This window comes from Marmota marmota, unplaced genomic scaffold (genome assembly GCF_001458135.2).
Source record: "Marmota marmota marmota unplaced genomic scaffold, marMar, whole genome shotgun sequence".
Classification (NCBI taxonomy): Eukaryota; Metazoa; Chordata; class Mammalia; order Rodentia; family Sciuridae; genus Marmota; species Marmota marmota.
This window is the reverse complement of record NW_025999961.1, coordinates 14,456,089-14,478,386: the sequence shown is the minus strand read 5'-3', so window position 1 is coordinate 14,478,386 and position 22,298 is coordinate 14,456,089. Positions and strand designations below refer to the sequence as shown.

At 32.9% G+C, this 22,298-nt stretch overlaps 1 protein-coding gene across 2 annotated transcripts in view; it reads right to left on the bottom strand.

Annotated features, from left to right (window-relative positions):
• The window catches only part of Cdh12 (cadherin 12), a 939,940-nt gene that overhangs the window by 408,623 nt on the left and 509,019 nt on the right, over positions 1-22,298 (bottom strand). Inside the window, exon 3 of one of the 2 annotated variants that reach the window (XM_048802957.1) lies at positions 2,054-2,198. The gene's annotated coding sequence lies outside the window, so the exon portion shown is untranslated. Of the gene's footprint in view, positions 1-2,053; positions 2,496-22,298 lie in introns of those variants that run through there. The other variant, XM_015496396.2, reaches the window with a different exon arrangement.

Genomic DNA, 22,298 nt, shown 5'->3' with positions numbered 1-22,298 from the left:
TTGGATGACGCAAATTAAGACAAAATATACAGAAATGACAAAACTCCTTTAGAAACTTTAGATAGATGCTTTTGAATAAGAATTATTATTACATTCATGTTTAAACATAAATATTTCATTATGCACTAAATACGCACTTCAGTGACCATACACTATTTATATACTTGAGTGGTAAGAACATCCAATAAAAATTCAATGGGACTGACAGCCATCAATTTTGAACTTGGCTCATGGCACTATCTTACAAAGATATTTTGACCAATGTACAAGTTTTTTTTAGTATTATATGTGTTCCTGCCTGACTAATGTTCCTTATTTCTGTTTATTATGTTTGCTTTCAAGAAGAACAATGAAACCAAGGACCCAGTGACAGTCACTGTAGTCAACACAATCTTCTCATAGTTTTCCTTGAATTGATCAGGAAACCATTTGCCCCCCAAACAAGATAGAAGTCTTAATGCACCAGAAGTGGATAGCCGTCTTCAGTCTTTGGCTGAAAACATGCAGACAACTGGCAAGTACATGTCAGAACCTATCCATATCCTGAAATTTTCCCCCTATGGTAAGAACCAATAACATCAAGATCAGTCTGAAAAGTTCTTAAAGGAGTTTCAGAAGGATAGCCAAATACTATAAAAAGTGTTCTGACATCTTTATAAAATATGCTACATCAAGATACTTAAAAATACTAGAGGTACTCAAGATACCCAGGAAATATGAGTGTTCATTCCAGAAAATATGTTTAAGATGCATTTTAAATTCTAATACAAAAGCAGTTAGATATTTACACTGTTACCTTTAGATATTTACTACTGAAATTCGTTTTCTATATATGTTAAAAAATCATGTGGCTATTTTAAAATGTTTTTTTCTCATTATCTGAAAATAATTTCCTAGGAAAAGTCCTAAATAATAGCAAAGTATTTGATTGCTACTTTTCATATACTTAGAGTGCTAACAAATAGGTCACATAAAATTATAGTAATAGAATTAGTTTGTTTCTCTTAATTACATAAGACTTAAACATAAAATTGAATAGAATCATCATCCTATATTTACATGTACTAACTAAAATAGAAAAGAAAAAGTTCAGATAACTAAGCCTAAGTTGGGGAAAAAGTTTCTTCTATTACCTTTGTAAATTTTATTAACAAGCTTATGAGGAAAAGTAGAAATAGAAGAAACAATGCTCAAACAAACTTCTCTACATTACCTGGATACTTACCCTAAACTATACAAAAAAATGTAAGGCTAACCTTAATTCACTACTGTTTGATAACAAAAGCCCACTCAAACATAAAATATCTAAAAGTCAGGATTTCAATAAATGCATAACATTAATCTCTTAAAAAAGAAATTTCTCATCAAAAATAAGCATTTTAGAAAGTAGTTAATTTTCTTTACTTAATTTATTAATCTATCTCATACAAGAATTACATCTCTCATGTATATGAACCATAAAGCATATCAATGGAATGTTAAAACTTCTAGGTTCAGTTTTCTTAACAGTTTCATCAGAAACTGTAACATTTAAATTTTAATCTCTAAATGGAAACATTTAAAATATTAGGGATTCAGCTCTAAATTCTTAAGCCAAAAAGGATCTCAGTGACACTGCTAACATAGAAAGCTTCATGAAATTTCAACTCCCATTTGCAAATTTTCTTTTTATCTAATTTAACTTTCAAGCTTTCAACTCAGATTTTATCATAGGACATCAACAGACCACTTCAAACAAAATCCAGTCGCTTTGGCAGTGCACAGTCCTCTAAACAGATTATTTAAAAGACAAAATAAGAAATGAACTCTGTTTTCACATTTTCTTCTATTTTATTTTGATGCAAGGCAGAATGGCTGTATTTCAAAAGAATTGCTCCGAAATATCATTATCCCCCAATGCCAGGTCTCATTCTAGGACACTTGCTTATAAGCTAAGCCTTTTTTCTGACATAAACAGTCACTTGCTGCAGTGCAGAATGTCAGTTTAGTCAGTTAGAACTTTCAATGCAGAAATTCAGTGCGATGCAGTCACCCAGATAAAGCCGGCACTTACCTTAATTGAAATATTTTCTGTGAATGAGGTGAGAAATCAGTCAAATCAACCGTGAAAGGGGTGGGAGATCGAAGTTTTCAATCAACACCCTCCAAGTAGCAGCATACTGTGCTCTTTCCCCTGTTTATGTTGAGCTCCTCACTGTCTAAAGGGAGAAAAAAGATCAGCTGAAATCCTCAGAGATTCCCAGTGAGTAAATGAGGACTAAGCGGTGTTTCTTAACGGGAGATTTCTCCGTGAGCGTGCAATATTTGGAGGCTCCCTAACTGCTGTGATAGACTCCTGTCATGTCCCTGGAGCACGGAGATACTCATTGACCTGATTAGCAGGAAAAGCCCCCTCTGCCCGGCAACACGCAAAGATTTGGTGGGTCTCCCGGGAACTGGGAAAGGAACCGAGGCCACTTGGGGATCTGGTCTTTTCCAGCCTAACGGATGAACTACAACTATGATCATAATTTGCAAGATTAGCCACCGTGTTAGTCATTGCAGGATTTAAGCAAATGTGCTTTCTCCTGCTGGTTTTCAAGATGCATTCGTGCTAGATATAAGGTACAGTGAAACAATTACTAGACTGAGAGAGCTGATTTGTAAGACAAGTCTAAAGCTGAAAAATGTTTAAAGCAATGTGATAAAACAGATAGCTGCACTTGCCTTTGCCCCCAGCCTGCCACATATATCAACCTTTGTCTAAGTAAAATGAATTTAAAGGTTTATTACAGCTCTCCAGAGTGCAACTTCTGAATTTATAAAAAGGTAGTATTCATACTAAATAAGCATATTTGGCAGTTTTCTACAGATATCAGTACTCAGACCAAAGCATGCAGGAAACAGCATTGCTTGTGTAGTTTATCAAATAGCATTTTCAGTTAGCACCACACTTGCAAAAATGTTTGCATTGTACCATTAACCTGAGTAACACAGGAGAGCACAGTATTACACATCTCTTCTATTACCTGTCAAACTAATGATTTTCTAAAACAAAAACAAGCAAGGGTATGAAAGGATCCAAAATATCAAATAACTTTATAAATGTAGTCATGTGTCTTTGCCTACCTACTGATCTCTATTCCTCACGCACTCTTTCTGCCAGTGACTCCCTTCTCAGTACACTGCTACATCTCTCAAACCCAAAGTTACTATTTCCCTGAAGAGATCTAATTCTCTGGAAAAGGTCATAGAACTGAATGGAAAACCCCAAATGGTTAATTTTTTGACAGCTCTCACTTTTGTGGAAGAAAATTATGCAAATAACATAAAAAGAACAGATATAAAAGTCATTTGCATGTCTTGAGGGTGAGAAACTTCTCGTTGCCAGAGATAAAACTGACTGACTATCCTCTCACAAGGATGCTGTGTGTTATGTTCAGCACTTCTGTTTTCCAAGTAGGTCTCACTTGGGACATATGGCATTTCCTCTCTCTCTCTCTCTCTCTCTCTCTCTCTGTGTGTGTATGTGTGTGTGGGGAGAGAGAGAGAGAGAGAGAGAGAGAGAGAGAGAGAGAGAGAGAGACTATATTTGCATTGAAATATTTAGATGCATCTCAGTAAACCTTCAAATATCCATTGGAGAATAATGCACAAAACATACACAATAAAATTTGCCTTATAATCCCAAGTAAACTTTCTTTAAAGTATCTAATTAAATACAAGTTATTTGATGCAACTTCTTGGGCAAAATAAACTTTTGTGTAATGAACTTGCTGTAAACAGGATAGATGCTCATACTTGAACTCAAAATGCAGATATCCCCTTAGAAGCCCCAGGAGGAGGGGCTGACACAGCCTCCTGTGCAGAGGTCTCCTGCTCCCTCAGCTGGTGGAGGATGAGAGATGAAGATGAAGAAAGCTGATCAATACACCCCAGGAGAGGGAGAACAGGAAGCAGGAAGCATATTATCCAATTATAGACTGGCATCAGAGTGCTCCACCAGAAAAGAGGCTGCTTAAATTGAAATTGATGAACCCTGAGCATAAATAGCAAACAGGAAACATAACTGCTAATTTCTTCTGAGAGGGTCCTGACTAGTCTTTAATATAGCCCTTGTCAATGAATATTGGTTGGATTTCATGGTTCTGGTGAGTATTTGTTCATGCAATTAAAGCACTCTGTTTCTCCTAATGCTCTAAGCCCCATTATGTGGATCTTCACTTTAATTATAATCTTTTAAAAACTTTTTAATGCTTTAACATCGAGTTAATTTTCCTGAACCCTATTCACTGTACAAATTGATATAAACTAAAGCAGGTGCCTACAAAACTTTGTGCCATGGTACATGTTTATACCTGGATCACTTACAGTGGTAAAACCATAATGATGATGCTTCCAAACAACAGTCTTTCCATTCTTAAAGAAGGTTTCTTCACTCTAAACCATGCCTTCAAGGAGAAAAACTGATGCTTTAGGAATTCTTAAACCTATGTCAAATCCCTAATTGACCTTATGTGGGTGTTTACTCATGACAAACAAAGCAAAATTAGTCTATTCTGTGGAGACATGTTAATAGTAGAGATGTTTAAATAATAGTTGCTGTATAGTAAGAACTTGCTGTGTGCCAGGTGCTTTTAATGCACTTTAGCTGTAGCTATTCATGAAATCTTGTTATGCAGACTTTATTTTTAAGTAAGTCTCAAAAAAGTTAAATAAATTGGCCAATGCCAGACAATCAGTTCAGAGCAAACCAAGAATTACCACAGAGGTCACTCTAATTATGAAGTCGTAATAAACATTAAGAAATTACTCAACATTAAAACCAACAAAATATATACTTCCAACAGAATAGAGAAGTTGTTTAGTTTTTATGATTTGCAAAAATCACTTTTGCATACTTACAAATATGTTTCCAAACTGATAAAATATTACATTGTAATAAATTACATCCTTACAAATGTGTTTTAAAACTGATAAAATATTATGTACTGATATTTTTTAACCAAAAATATATTTGGGTATATATTTCCATAATAGAGAATTCAAAGTAAACTTTAGCCTAAAAATAAACTCAGTCCTGAACTGCCAAATATTTTAAGTTAACAACACTGATTGACCGAATTCTAAAAATGTGTTGTATCTTTTGTAATTAATTTGCTCCCTCAAACAACCATAGTAATTATGTTTTTTTAAAAAACAGAAAAATAATCCCATTCTGAGTATGTGGCTATTTCAAAAACACTAAATATATATTAGTCAAAAATTATGGTGATCTTTGATATTAAATTTTTCCAAGAATCACAATGTAAGAGCAAAGCTCAGAAATAATGTGGAGCTAAAAAATTCATTTCTAGTTTGTTCAGGTTTTATCTAGCAGTTTCTCCAACTTCACACGAATCCCACTATTTCATATACTTCTTTAAAATTCCCAGACACATTCATAAGCTTCCAGAAAAATGTTGTGACCACATTTTTATAAAGTGTCTAATAAAAATTCTATCTGAAAAGAAATGATGATAACTCATATTAATTCAGTCTTTAAACTTTGCCAAGAACTTTCTTACCTATTATCTCATCGGATTCTTTCAGGAATTTTGTGAAATAAGTCTTTGTAAGTATATTCTCTCATTTTAATAATGGAGAAATGAGTTATGAAAAAGATGATTTTTTGTCTTTAATCTTCAATTTTTAGTGAAAACTCTTTGTCCTCCTTTTCAGAAAAGGTTTAATGTTTTTCACTATGACTAGTAAATATGTTTATCTGAATCATGTTGTCATCTAAAGTGTTTCTTAGTATATATGCAAATGCAGGCACTCTTCCTCTGTTTACTTACATTTGTGTAAACTGGAATTGTCATTTAAGAGAAGGTAAAATTACTAAGAGCCAATAAGGAGATTGTGAATGTAATTCTCCTCTTAGATTTCTCCTAGACTTTGCCTGATCTTGTCTATCATTATCTGAGTCTTAGCTATGTTAAGATAATTGCTCAAATGTAGTTTTTATAATTCTTTAAAATCTAATCTTATATCTCCATACAACTTTGGATGCCAATATTACCTGCTTACAAATCTTTGTGTTTGTAAGAAAATAAGCCCCCAAATATTTAAATATAAGAAAAACAAGTCACCTAATAACAAATTGATCTTTCAGCAGCAGCATGGAGCTAATACTATCATAGAGATATTTGCTGAATGCTAATAGATTCCTATGTATTTTAGATATTTCTGCTTATGTCAAAGTCATAGAAGTTGAATGGTGCAATTTACTAGCTTTTTTAAGGGAAAAGTTTTATATTTTGGGAACCAGCTTTATTCATATATATATTTGTGAGTCTAAGATACAATAAAATTTATGGGGAATAAAGAAAGCTAGACTGGATATTAGAAAGCTTGGCCTATAGTCAAAAGTATGACACTAACTTGCTTCAGAACTTCAGCCACTAAAAAAGAATCTAGTCAATAATTTCTTTGTAAAATGTGAGGAAATTAAACTACATTGTCTCTAAGATCTCAGCCAGCTATAAAAACACATTATCTGACTAATAATTTGTGATATCATTTCTACCTAACGCAAAAATAATCAGGCAGTCAAGAAGAAAATGTTTAAAAATTCTGATTCTTAGCTGAAAAAAAAAAGAAGAAAATGTTGTGCACAAATAACATTGTGTCCTCCCTCACCCTTCACAATTTGTTTTTGTGTATAATTAAAGAAATAATATTTTTATTTTATAGTTCAAGTAATTTAAGAATCAGCTTCTAAGTTACCAATACAACATTTTATCATGGGTCCCATGCAGTACTAGAAAGATTGCTCAAGTCAGAAGCATTATTTAAATACTTTCATATTACTGGGACATTTGCCTATAAAAGGATTTAGTTGTTTTATTGTAATTACATTGGATGGTTTGCTTTTTCCTTTATTGTTGTGGTCAGTGAGAAAAATGAAAGTAATTTAATTAAAATGATTAAAAATTAACTTGGAGCTGGGGAGCATAATTGAAAAATGGACACATAATATTAATATATTTTGTCTTTTTTAAACCACATTTTTCATGTTAGGGCTGTTACTACAAAATAATAAAAAAGGACACTGCAAATTAAAACGAAAAAAAAAAAAGCTTTCTGTAGACATAATTGCTTGGCATTTTAAACCTTTCTTGCTAGCTGAGATTTACTGTTTTGTATCTTTCAAATGTGACTGCTAAGTGCAAGCAAAATGAAATAAATAATATGCAAAGTTTTTGATAATATTAAGTTTAATTTATATTAAACAGACTTAAAAATTAGTGATGACTAAAATCATACATATTAAGCCCAAATCTAGCACATTTTATCCATGGTTAAGAAAATAAGTTGTTAAAAATATACACATGTTAGTTTTCAATGATGAGTAATATTGCTTAATAGTAAAAAGAGGGGCAAGCTTATTTCTTAATATATTGAGTGAACTTTTTGACCTTTTTTTTTTCTTTCTTTCTTTTTGGAGAATGGAGAAGTAGAGTCAAGTATAGAAAGACCTAAAGTCATTAATGTGAGGTACCATATAAAGTCAATTTTCTGCTTCTATGGTTGCAGTAAATCTTCATTTAAATATTCCTATTCAGGCTACAGCACGAGGGCAGGCCGGCCGGTATCCTCCCACACTGACCTGCATGGGACCCAGGCTCATAGTAGGCCCCAGTCCATCCTGCCACCTGTAGACACCAGCCAGAGACCATCCTCTGGCAAAGGACCACTCTTTTAAACCAGCAGACTACTGTGGGAGCTCAGGCCCAGACCAGATCTGCCCTCACTGACTTGCATAGGACCCATGTCCAAGATCTACACTGCAGGAAAGGAAGACACATAGACAATAGGAAAAACAAAGAAGGAAAGTGCCCCAAACAAACTAGAATACTACAATAACAGAACCCATAGACAGCGAAGTCGATGAAATGTTAGAGAAGGAGTTCAGAGGTTCCTAATGAAAATGATTTGTGAATTAAAGAATGACTTAAAGGAGCAAATACAGGCAAAAATAGATCACTCCAACAAGGGGATGAGAGAGCAACTATAGGTAACAAAAGATTACTTCAAGAGAAAAATAGAGACCCTGAAAAAACAAAAGTCAAAGATTCTTTAAATGAAGGATACAATAAACCAAATAAAAAACTCAATAGAAAGCATAACCAATAGACTAGATCACTTGGAAGAAGGAATGCCAGATAATGAAGATAATCTATACAATCTGGAAAATAAAGTTGATCATATGGTGAAGACAGTAGTAAACCACGAACAGAACATCAAAAAATTATGGGACAACATCAAAAGACCAAATCTGAGAGTTATAGAGATAGAGGAAGGCACAGAGTTTCAAACCAAAGGAATGAACAATCTCTTCAATGAGATAATATCAGAAAAATTCCCAGGCATGAAGAATGAATTGGAAAACCAAATACAAGAGGCTTACAGGACACCAAATGTAAAAAAATTACAACAGGTCTACACCAAGGTACATTATAATGAAAATACCTAGCATACAGAATAAGGATAGAATCTTAAAAGCTACAAGAAAGAGGAATCAGATCACATATAGGGGAAGATCAATTCGTATCACAGCAGATTTTTCTACCCAGACCCTCAAAGCCAGGAGATCATGGAACAGCATATACCAAGCACTGAAAGAAAATGGATGCCAACCAAGAATCTTATATCTAGAAAAAATAAGCTTTAGATTAGATGATGAAATAAAACATTCCATGATAAACAAAAGAATGTACAACTCAAAACCCTACACTATAGAATGTCCTCAGCAAAATATTCCAAGAAGAGGATGAAAACCAAGGATGAAAATCAGCAGAGGGAAATATTACATTAAAGAAAAAAACTAATCAGAGGAAAAACCAAGACACATTAAATAAAAAAAAAATGCTGGGAATATAAATCATGTCTCAATAATAACCCTGAATGTTAATGGCCTAAACTCATCAATCAAAAGATATAGACTAGCAGATTGAGTAAAAAAAAAAAAAAGACCCAACAATATACTGCCTCCAAGAGACTTATCTCATAGGAAAAAACATCCACAAACTTAAGGTGAAGGGTTTGGAAAAATTATACCACTGACATGGACTGAAGAAGTGAGCAGGGGTTTTCATCCATCAAATAAAGTAGACTTCAAGCAAAAGTCAGTCAAAAGGTATAAAGAAGGACACTACATATTGCTCAAGGGAATCAAACACCAAGACTTGACAATTATAAATATATATGCCCCAAACAATGTAACATCTATGTTCATCAAACAAACTCTTCTCAAGTTCACGAGTCAAATAGACCAAAACATAATAATTTTGGATGACTTTAACACACCTCTTTCACCACTGGATAGATCTTCTGAACAAAAGCTGAACAAAGAAACTATAGAAATCAATAATACAATCAATAACTTAGACTTAACTGACATATATAGAATATTTCAACCTGCATCAAGGGGATACACTCTCTTCTCAGCATCACATAGATCCTTCCCTAAAATAGACCATATACTATGCCAGAAAGCAACTATCAGCAAATATGAAAAAGTAGAAATACTACCCTGCATTCTATCAGATCATAATGGAATGAAATTAGAAATCAATGATAAAATAAAAAATAAAAGCTACTCCAACAGCTGGAGACTAAATAATATGCTACTGAATGAACAATGGGTTGTAGAAGACATCAAGGAAGAGACTAAAAAATTTTTAGAGGTGAATGAGAACACAGATACAACATCAAAATCTCTGGGACACTATGAAGAGGAAAGTTCATTGCATGGAGTTCATTCCTTAAAAGAAGAATAAGTCAACAAATAAATGACTTAACATTACATCTCAAAGCCCTAGAAAAAAAGAAGAACAAATCAACACCAAAACCAGTAGAAGATCAGAAATAATTAAAATCAGAGCTGAAATAAATGAAATGGAAACAAAATAAACAATTGAGACAATTGACAGAACAAAACAATTACTTCTTTGAAAACATAAAAAAATTTATAGACCCTTTGCCATGCTAACAAAGAGCGGAAGAGAGAAAACTCAAATTACTAACGTGATGAAAAAGGAAATATCACAACAGATGCAATAGAAATACAGAAGGTAATTAGAAATTATTTTGAAAACTTGTACTCCAATAAAATAGAAAATATCAAAGCCATTGACAAATTTCTAGAATCATATGATTTGCCCAAATTAAAATCAGGGTGATATACACAATATAAACAGATCAATTTCGAGCAACAAAATAGAAAACGCCATCAGAAGCCTACCAACCAAGAAACGCCCAGGACTGGATGGATACACAGCCAAGTTCTACAGAACCTTTAAAGAAGAAATAATCCCAATACTCTTCAATTAAAAAATTTAAAAAGAGGCAGCACTTTCAAACTCATTCTATAAGACCAATATCACCCTGATTCCAAAACCACGAAAAGACACAGCAAAAAAAGAAAACTTCAGACCGATATCTCTAATTAACATAGATGCAAAAATTTTCAAGAAAATTCTGGCAAACCACATATAAAAATATTTCAAAAAAATAGTGTACCATGATCAAGTTGGATTCATCCCAGGGATGCAAGTGTGGTTCAACATATGGTAATTAATAAATGTAATTCATCACATCAATACACTTAAAGATAACAAGCATATGATCAAAAAGGCATTTGACAAAATACAGCACCCCTTCAAGTTCAAAACACTAGAAATATTAGGGATAACAGAAACATATTGCAACACCATAAAAGCTATCTATTCTAAACTCCAGGCCAACATCATACTAAATGGAGAAAAATTGAAGGCATCTTCTCTAAAAACTGGAACAAGACAGGAATGAATGCCAATTCTACTTAACATAGTTCTTGAAACCTTGGCCAGAGAAATAAGACAGATGAAAGAAATTAAAGGGATACACATAGGAAAAGAAAAGCTCAAATTAGCACTATTTGCTGATGACATGATTCTATAGCTAAAAGACCCTAAAAGATCCACCAGTAAATTTCTAGAACTAATAAATGAATTCATCAAAGTAACAGGATATAGAATCAACACCCACAAATCAAAGGCATTTCTGTATATGAGTGACAAATCCTCAGAAAGGAAAACTACCCCATTTACAATAGTGTCAGATAAATAAATAAATAAATAAATAAATAAAAATACTTAGAAATCAACAAAAGAGGTGAAAGAACTTTACAATAAAATCTACAGAATCCTAAAGAAAGAAACCAAAGAAAGATCTACAATGAAATGTAGAAAATGGAAAGATCTACATTGGTCTTGGATAGGTAGAATTAATATTACCAAAATGATCATACTTCCAAAAGCACTATACAGATTTAATGCAATTCCAATCAAAATCCCAATGGCATTCCTTGAAATAGAAAATAAAGTCATAAAATTCATCTGGAAAAATAAGAGACCCAGAATAGCTACAGCAATCTTTATCAGGAAGACTGAAGCATGTGGCATCACTATACCAGAATTTAAACTATACTACAGAGCAATGGTTAAAAAAAATGGTATTGGCACCAAAATAGACTCGTAGACCAATGGTACAGAACAGAGACACCGAGACTCACCCACAAAATTACAATTATATTATAAAAAGATTCCAAAAACATGAATTGAAGAATAGATAGCCTGTTTAACAGGTTCTGTTGGGAAAACCGGAAATTCATATGCAACAAAATGAAATTAAACCCGTATCTCTCACCATGCACAAAATTTAACTCAAAATAGATCAACGACTTAGCAATACAACCAGAGACCATGCATGTAATAGAAGAAAAAGTAGGCCCTAATCTACATCATGTGGGATTAGGCCCCATCTTCCTTAATAAGACTCCTTTGTCAAAGAATTAAAATCAAAAATCAATAAATGAGATGGATTCAAACTAAAAAGCTTCTCAGAAAAAAACAATCTGTGAGGTGATTAGAGAGCCTACATCTTAGAAGCAATTTTTATCCCTCACATATCAGATAGAACACTAATATCTAGGGTATATAAAAAACTCAAAAAACCAAACACCAAAAAATACAAAGAACCCAATCAATAAATGGGCCAAGGACCTGAACAGACACTTCTCAGAAGAGGATATATAACCAATCAACAAATATATGAAAAAATGTTCAGCATTGCTGGCAATTAGAGAAATGCAAATCAAAACTACTCTATGATTTCATCTCACTCCAGTCACCATGGCAGCTATTATGCATGCAAACAATAAATGTTGACAAGGATGTGGGGAAAAAGGTGCACTCATACACTGCTGGTGGGACTGGAAATTGGTGCAGCCAATATGGAAAGCAGTATGGAGATTCCTTGGAAAGCTGAGAATGAAGCCACCATTTGACCCAGTTATCCCTCTTCTTGGTCTATACCCAAAGGACTTAAAAATCAGCATACTACAGGGACAAAGTCACATCAATGCTTATAGCAACACAATTCACAATAGCTAAACTGGGGAGCCAACCTATATCTCCTTCAGTAGATGAATGGATTAAAAGAAATATGGCATATAATCACAATGGAATTTTACTCAGGAATAAAAGAGAATAAAATCATGGCTTTTGCAGGTAAATGGATGGCATTGGAAAACATAATGCTAAGTGAAGTTAGGCAATTTCAAAAAAACAAATGCCAAGTGTTTTCTTTGATATAAGAAGCCTAATTCACAGTGGGGTAAGGACGGGGAGCATGGGAGGAATAAACCAAATCAGGATGGGGTTAGAAATGATGGTGAAGTGTGATGGTCATCATTATGCAATGTACATGTATGAAGACATGAATGGTGTGAATATATTTTGTATACAACCAGAGATATGAAAAAATTGTGCTCTGTGTCATATGAATTATAATGCATTCCACTGTCATATATTGTTAGGGTCTGTAAACAAGTCAAGATGGCACCTGGCATTTTGCCAGAGGGAATGGTTTGTGAAGTAACACCAGCAAGCCATTAAGTGTGGAGATTCCTTATTGGTTGACTTCTGTATCTAGTTTATGTTAATTAAGATAAGCTGTGTGTAATATATATATACCCCTCCTGTCTTACAATAAAGGGCTCCCACTCCTGCTGTATCAATGTACACAAGTTGTTCGTCATCTCCTGGTTGTTTTGCTGCAGCTGGACTGCGGCAATATATAAATAAAAAATTAATTTAAAAATGTTCCTATTTGTTTGAAAGGATACAAAAATGAACTGCTTATTTAAAAAGTAATTTCAAACACAATTTCTATTAGAATAATTAAGTTCAAAAAGGAAATATAGCCAAGTTCAGTGGCACATGTCTATAATCCCAGCTACCCATGGGACTGAGGGAGGAGGATTCCAAGTGCAAGGTCAGCCTTAGCAATTTAGCAAGACCTTTAGCAACTTAGCAAGAGTTTGTCCAAAAAGAAAAAAAAATATATGGGTCTGTCACTCAGTAGTAAATTATCCTTTGGTTCAAAGCCCAGTACAAAAAAAAAGAAAGAGATGATAAAAATTAACAATACCAGGTCTCACTAGGGATGTGAAAAATCTAACTCTCATACATGGTATAACACTTTGAAAAACATTTTGGTAATTTATTTGAAAGTTAAGCCTATGCCTATTGTATGATGTAGGTACTCATTCTGAAATATTCACTCTAAAGAAAAGAAAATGCATTCTCTTAAAGACTTACACACATGATGACCCTTTCTAATTGTTTCAAACTGTTAACAACCAAAATATCCATCAACAGATGAAGGGATAAACCATGAAAGTTTTGTAAAACAAATACTACTTGTTTATTATATGAAAAAAACTAATAATTCACCAAAATTGCTGACTTACTAGGTCATTACACAGTTAAAAGACACTCAAAACCAAATACATTACTATTACACTATTCCATTTATAAAAATTCAAAAATGTGGATGTTAATCGATAATGACAGAAAGCACATAATTGGTTGATCATATTGTGGGGTAGAATAAAACATGGTAAAAACCTTAAAACATTTGGGAATAGCTGGGCAGAGTGGCCCATGTCTGTAATTCCAATAACTCCAGAAGTTGAGGCAGGAGAATTGCAAGTTCAAGGTCAGCCTCAGCAACTTAATGAGATACTCTATCAAACTCAAATAGAAAAGACTGGAGATGTAGCTCAGTGGTAAAACACCCTTTGGTTCCATACCCAGTTTAAAAAAAAAAAGAAAAGAAAAAAGAAAGAAAGGAAAAGAAAGAAATAAAAAAGAACCACTCTCTTGATTATCATGGTAGCTTCAGAAGTGTAAAAATCCCTCAAAATTTATTTAATTTGCAATTTAAATATATGCATAATTATACATCAAAAAGTTATAAAACCCTACTTCTTGCCCATTTTTGTTTTATAAAAGATTATAATCAAACTTAAAAATAATGGATATAATATGATATTATAATATCATATTATATCCATTATAATCTAGCAATCTATATACCTTTAACACTATTTCTTATTTTCTAAAGAGACCATATGGAAGATGAAGTAAAATCACGTACTTTATATTTCTAATGGTTTCTTAAATCGTGTAGAGCATTCTCCATTCAATCACAGTTTAAGACAACTTTAAACTTAATGTTCTAGTACCTATCCAGATAATAGTTCAGTAAAATTTTATATAGGGAAATAAAATGCCAATCCATTTCAAACAATGACCATTGTGAAATGCTTAATTACTTTTTGATACACATATATCATTGTCCATTTGTTCTTAACTTCTTTGTAATGTGTATGGAAATATCACTGTAGCATATCTTTAGCATCTATGCCACAGAAAGTGACATTATATTATAGAAAAATCATTGGGCTTTCTCAGGCTCTAACTGCATTTGACAAGCCGTAAGATGAAAACACCTTATGTAGCATAATAACGCTGGCCTAGTTACAGAGTGGCTCTAAAAGGAGATCCCTCTTACCTTTATTTACTTGTTTACTGAATTGAATTTTTCTTCAGATTTCATGGTGACTCTATTTAAACTCCTAAATATCAGGTTCTGTTCTGCTCTCAGTTACACTGACTGTAATACCCCATTTCCTCTCATGTCAACTAGCTCTTTTTCACTCTTGGAAAAAGTCAATAATCTGCTGCCACAATATAAAGAATAGGTAACTTCTGCCTGGCTCATTCTATTTGACTTATTAAAATAATTTAAACTCTCCATACAGGATTGAACATATCCTAGACTGTTGGGGAACAATCTGAAGTGACACTTTTACTGTCTACATAAACTATTCAGGTGTAAAATTTTGTAGTAATAATAGGAACAGTGATGAAAATTGCTATAGTTTCGGTGATTTTCTTTCGAGTTAAAATAACACAACAATGACAAACAGCAGTCGTGAATCTTTGGGCTACTTAAAGTACCTTTGCCTCAGTTTCCTAAAATGAAACAGGGTAACAAAATATTGTGAAATGTGTTGATGCACATAGCAAATCAGATTGAGTTAATAGATACACAGCACTAATAAGAGAATATTAATGAAAGAAGAGTCAATAGATATCAGCAGACAGTGTTTATGCACTGTGTATATCCCCAAATAAAACTTTAGTATAAACTGCAATGATTATGTCTATTTTGATGTTGGATAATTACACATACTATTGCTCATATTTTGAATCATGAGATTTTTCCCACTAAGAAGTCTTTACCATTATCAATAAAAATGTTTAAAAATTTTGTAGTAAGAATGATGATGGATGTAATAACAAACTGCTGGTGGAAATATAAATTGCTCCTACATGTTAGTGGAGCACCATTGAATTTTGTAACAAAATGGCATGTGTATTCAGGTGTAAGCATGTGTGTGCATGCATCTGGATGTGTGCAAGTAAATAGACTGGGAGTTCTACAGATAATAACATTAAGAAAAATATCATGCTTATAATAGTAAGAAACTAGAAGTATTAACATTTAAGATTATTTAGATACAACATAAAAATTTATTTGATGAAAGTATTCTTTAGTATGTTTTACAACTATATTTTACATACAGTTGTGATTTAGTAATAAATCTAAATAGATAATTTAAAAGATAAACAAAAACATTTTATTTGTCTAATTCTACTCCAAATACCAATGTAAAACTCTGATTCCATATCTGCAGTAAAAACAAAGACCCTGGCAGAGTTGATCCAACAGGGAAAAGCAGACAATTATACCACACCTTGGGAATATGTGTATGGAGTTTTCATAGGTTATCTGGTTCATAAGTACTGTAAGATTGAGACAATGAATGAAAGTGATAATATTTATTTTGTTTATCTATTCCCCTTCCACAAAGAAAGACAAAGCCACAATTTAGGCAGCTATATAAAATTCAAGTTTAAATATTTTAAATGAGAGAATACCTGACTTCTTTCAGGGCAGATATTGATTCTCTCACAATGGCTTCAAATGCCCTTAGCAGATGCATCAACATAAATGTTCAAGCCCCAAAGCCTTATGGTGGACAAGTATAATATCACATTCTTATTTTTGTTCCATCCCCATCCATCAAGAATGGGGAAAAAAATCAAAAAAATTGGTTCTCATTCCACAGAGAAACAGTTTAGCTATTATTTTATGGCAAAGCTTCTATGAAGATACCTCAGCCAAATAAAAATATAAATATTCTGGAGCTGGAAAAAAATTCCATGACTTAGTGCAATCTTGTGCTTTTTATGGTTGGATCAACACTGTCTGGGTCTTTGTTTGCATTGCAGAGATGGAATCAGACATTCATATTGGTCTTTGGAGTAGACTAAGGCAAAGAAAATGTTTACTTTTGTTTAGTTTTTAATTTGCAAATAAAATGTTTACTTTTGTTTAGTTTATAATTTATCTATTTAGAATTTTTATTACTAAATTTCAAACAAATACAAAAAGTAGAGGAAACAGTGTTAATACACAGCTGTATGCCAATCACTCAGCTCCATCATTTAGATATTCTTGGCCAATCTTGTTTAATGGATATTCTCTCACTCTGTCATGCACCTCCTATAGAGTACTTTGAAGCAGATACTAGACGTTAAAATTAGTCTGCATATAAATATTTCAGTTTGTTGTATAAGGATCTCTTCCTCTCCCGCCCCCCCCAAGACATCCACAATATCCTTATCATATGATGTTTTCTTTTTCATTGGATTTTTTTTTTTTGTAGCAAAGTTTGAAACCAAGGGCATTTAACAACTAAGCCACATACCCAGCACTTTTTTTTATACTTCATTTAGAGACAGGTTCTCACCAAGTTGCTTAGGGTTTCACTGAGTTGCTGAGGCCAGCTCTGAACTTGTAATCCTTCTGCCTCAGCCTCTGGAGGCCCTGGAATTATAGGCATGCACCACTGCACCAAGCTATTTTGTGTTGTCTCTTAAGGGACTACCACTAATGGTACTATGTTGAGCATTTCATCCAGTGGAATCTAGTATTTTTCTGCATGTGGTGTGTTTTAATGCTCCAACTAATAAACACAGTGTATATTATTCTACTACAGACTTCAAAAAGAGGTTAACTGGAAAATAATGAACTTGATGTGGGTAATGACTTCATGAATTAAGTTTATTGAAGCCATTATCCACATCTCCCAACATGTCCACAGCTAGTGGGGAAGAACAACATCTAAAGATACATTATTTATTATAAAGCTCAATAGTTGACTGGTCACTCATTCGACCAACCAACCAACCAACCAACAAACAAACAAAAAACCTTCAATAATCTATAGTTGCTTGGTGGATGAAATGTAAATTTCTTGTGGATAAACAAAAATTCTCTTTGATTTATCTGTAAAGTGATTTCCTATAATTTAAAAAATGAAAGTTGATTGTTTTAAGTGTTATTAGACTTTACTATTTACCCTCAGTTTTCAATTCTGGTGCTGTGCCTGACTTCTTCCCAAATTCCAACATATGTGTGTGTAAGTAAAAGGACATGTTACTATCTGACAGCTCCAGCAGTGTTTAATGTAAGTACTGGATACTAAATAGACACTAGTTAAATATTTGCTGAACAAATGGTATAATACCTTATTGAATAAAACATTGCCTCTCTATAACTGGCATATGTTTACCTGCACCATCATTTCACTATTCTATTTTAAAGCAGCACAGAAATATGTTTGGGGAATATGATTTCCAGATGCTGCTTCTCTGCTTGGGAATATGAAAACGTATCACAATTCACTGCAGCAGAACTATTTTCATTTAGGACAGTTTTCTCAAAGGGACTACAAAGCAAGGACCATTTATCTTTATCATATAGGGCTATTTTTTAATTTAAAGACCAAGAATTAGGTTCATGATTTCTAATGGGAAAAAAACAGTACTCACTTTGAGATGCCTTTTTTGTATGTTATATTTTATAACAACAAACCAACTTTACAATCTTAGTTGGTCTCACTGATTTTGTATTCCATTTAAAAAATGAGTTATCTTTCATTTTATAAAGTTGTCATTTTTAAAATCCATTTTAAACTCAGTGCTATGGATATGAAAATATCAGAATCATATATTATTAATAAATATTTCTTGTGAAAATTAATATTTCACAGTTTATATCTTCATTTATAATTAAAGCGCACACTTCATTATATTAATGACAGAGGACAAACATGCTTTCAGTTAGTTGCAAGATGATGAATTATGGTACAGCAGAGTTGCTATACTTTCCTTTTACTAGCTTTGATTAAGAAAAAAATCAGATAATTAGGGAACTCATTTGTAAGCAAGAAAATTTAGAAATAATTTAACACATAAAAATCATTTAAAAGTAACACAACTATTATAAATAATGTTAAGTAATTCTCATTACTACAGAATTATCAGGGTGCTAACTTTATGTATTCTATCCAATGCTTGTGTTTAATAGGAAGATGGTTTGTCACTTTCCTAGTGAACCTTTTCTAATGCCAAGAACTTGAAAAAAAAACTGCCTTTTCTAAATTGAGGTTTGACATATGATGAATATGATGAAATAGATACTTTAATTTAAGACTATAAGAAGACTGGGTCCTTTCCCTAGAGCTGATGACATGGGATTGGACCTCAGGATCAGCTACTCGGTTTAGACTTTTTAAAAATAAAGGAAAATAGGAAAGTTAAAGGTAACAGGTGTTAAAGATACTGATGTTTCAGGGCATAAATACTAAATGTCAAGCAGGTCTACCATTTGTAGCAAGTATAGATGACTGAGGGATATAAATGAGACCAAAGCTGAGTAAAGTTGAATGTCCCCTGAATTGCCCTATGAGGAGCAGTGGTTTAATCAAGAACACACAGGCTTTTAATAACCTATAGGAATACATTATATTTCTTTCTTTCTCTTTTTGATTCCCAGATGAATAAGTGTAATCTAAGTGTAATCTTGCTGGTATCATTCTTGGATGAAGCAAGTCTAAAAGAGTGATGTGTCAAGCCCAGGAACAGGGCTGTACATTGAGTTTTGTAATCTAAATTATGACTCAGGAAATCCAACAGGAAGACTTTTTTCTTAGGGGATTTATTTATTAGAACTCTCAACTATTGCTGATGTGTAAGCCAATGAGATTCACAACATGCCTACACAAGGACAGGGGGGGTTCTTATAGTAGGAAATTTATTTGAATCTATTTAGAGTTCAGCAGCAGAAAATTGACCCACCCATGCACTATTTGCAAAGGCTCCTCATTACCCCAGGATTATAAGGAAACAGATTAAATCAGAAGAAGACAGACCCTCCAGTTAATGTGGCAGGAGCAGTATTGTGGAGCATGCATGAAAACTAGCCTGAAAAAGCACAATTCTAGGAATAAAGGACAGGTTCTCAAAGAGAAGATCTCAGTCAGGTGTGGTGCTTTCTCAGCATCTGAACCACAAAGACCTTCATTCCTATGAGAAGGGCATTCCAGAAAAAAAAAAAAAAAAGCAGTCATTATTAGGGCATATGACACTGTCTGTCCAGGAGAGAAGCAGTAAGAAATAATTAGGGACATAGGACCCTACTAACAATTGCTTCTTAATTAGGCCTCAATCCTTATACACCAAGAGGTTTTCCAAAGATTGCTAGGGAGACTATCCTAAACTAACATGGGTAATTTTTCTTAAATCAACAATGTTAGTAGGTGAACCACACAAAGTTATAATCCAGCAGTCACATAGTCTTCTTTTAAAGTTGAGACTTTTTAGTATTCTGATTTCTCAACATGTTCATTTTATAATGTTATATTCTTTGCAAAGAGATTTTAGTATGCTATTTTCTTCAAGAAGGGAGACACTGTATAAGTAAGCAAAATCACATTAATATGCCCATTTTAAAGATGAAGAAAATTTAGGCAGGCTAAATAAATGGTTATGTTATGAAATTACATAAATTAATTTACAACCTGCCTAAGGTGACTTAGAGAATGACTTTAAAAACAATAGTTCAACATTTATGGCTTCTGACATCTCACTTCCCTGTGTTTATTTGACATTAAGTTTAGAACACTTTTTTTCTTAAAAAGATTTCAAGCAAATATCTTAGATTTTGAGACAAAAAGACAAAACTGAATATTATGCACATATGTATGGAATCATCTAAAATATAATCATTTCCAAACATAATAATATCTTTCTTTGTATGAATCATACAAATACATGCAGAAGGTCAGATCTAAACCATGAGCTGTAATTTGATAACCCTTGAGTAGCAAATGCTGAATTAGAACTTAGTGTATATCTTTTATTCAATTAACTTCTGATTTTTAAAAAAGAAACTCAAATAAGTCTTGATTTACACATAAGAAATTATATGTAATGGCAGAATTTATAAAATTTTGTATCCACAATGCATATATGTGTGTGTGTGTGAGATATGTGATATATATATATATCACATATCTCTCTCTCACACACACACACACACACACACACACACACACACATATATATATATATATATATATATATATATATAGAGAGAGAGAGAGAGAGAGAGAGAGAGAGACAAATACATAATCATTCTAACACAAACACAAAAATGTTGACTGGAGGTAAAATACATATGTCAGCATTTTTTTCTCCAGAGTAACAATTGTGGATTGACATAATGCCATAATATGTCTTGTAGCATTTCCAAAACAAAGCAATGGCTTCAGGTATGTGAAATTATGGTTGTTTACTCAATCTGTGATGTTTCCTGATAATGTTTTATGAGATTTTAGTTTATACATATGTTTAGAATGATGTATAAAATAACTACATAATTATAGACATTAAAACATTTTTCCCCTCCTCAGGAAACAAGTAAACTTTAGGAAAATATTTTTTACTCAAATATAAATAGGAAACCTGTTCCTTGCTTTACAGGCTTTTATAATTTCCATTAATAAAGGACAAATTGAAGGCAATGACAGCAGTTGTTGGTAATACAAATGAAATGTCAATTAGCAATCACTAAAATCATTATGGCTCTGCCATAAGCTTTTCATATTTTTCATCTCTAGGTTTAAGAAATAGAGCTTTTTTAAAAGAAAAGTTATTTGAACATTTTTGAAGATAAATAACTTTTTATTTTTATTTTTATTTGTACTCTTAGAAATTGCCTAGGGAAAATGAAGTGTCCAATTGTCATGCTCTGGTATGATGTATGAATTGGAGTACAGGGAAGCCCATAAGGAAGACTTGAAATTAGGGTATACACAAAATATATGAGATTCACTATCAGAATGAAGCAAGTCACAAACTTTTGCCAATTTCAAGTGCCTTCCTACATCAGAGTGTGTTCTAAGTCAGTCTCCGTATGACAAATATAGGATGTTTGTCAACTTTTCCTTACTGTGATTAAATGTCTGATAATAAATAAATAAATAAATAAATGTCTTAGAGAAGGAACCATTTATTTTATGTCATAGTTTCAGTGATTTCAGTCCATAATCACTTGGAATATTGCTATAGCCTGAAGGTGAGGCAGAATATCCTGGCTAAGATGGTGTGGCAGAACAAAGAAGTTCACCTCATGGTGACCAAGAAGCAGACAGACACCAAAGAAGGGACAAGGGACAAGATATATTCTTCCATAGCATGCCTCCAATGAGTCACTTCCTCCATCTAGATTTCATATTTTCCAGTTTTCAGACTTCCAAATAATGCCATTTATCAGTGATTAATCTATTGATGAGGTCAGAACCCTCTTGATCCATTTACTCCCCAGAAGCTCCTTCTCTGAACGTTGCTACATTGGGGACAGAGTCTTCAATGAGAGACATTCCAGTTCCAAACCACACCACAGCATTGAAGAGAAACAATATATATATATATATATATATATATATATATATATATATATATATATAT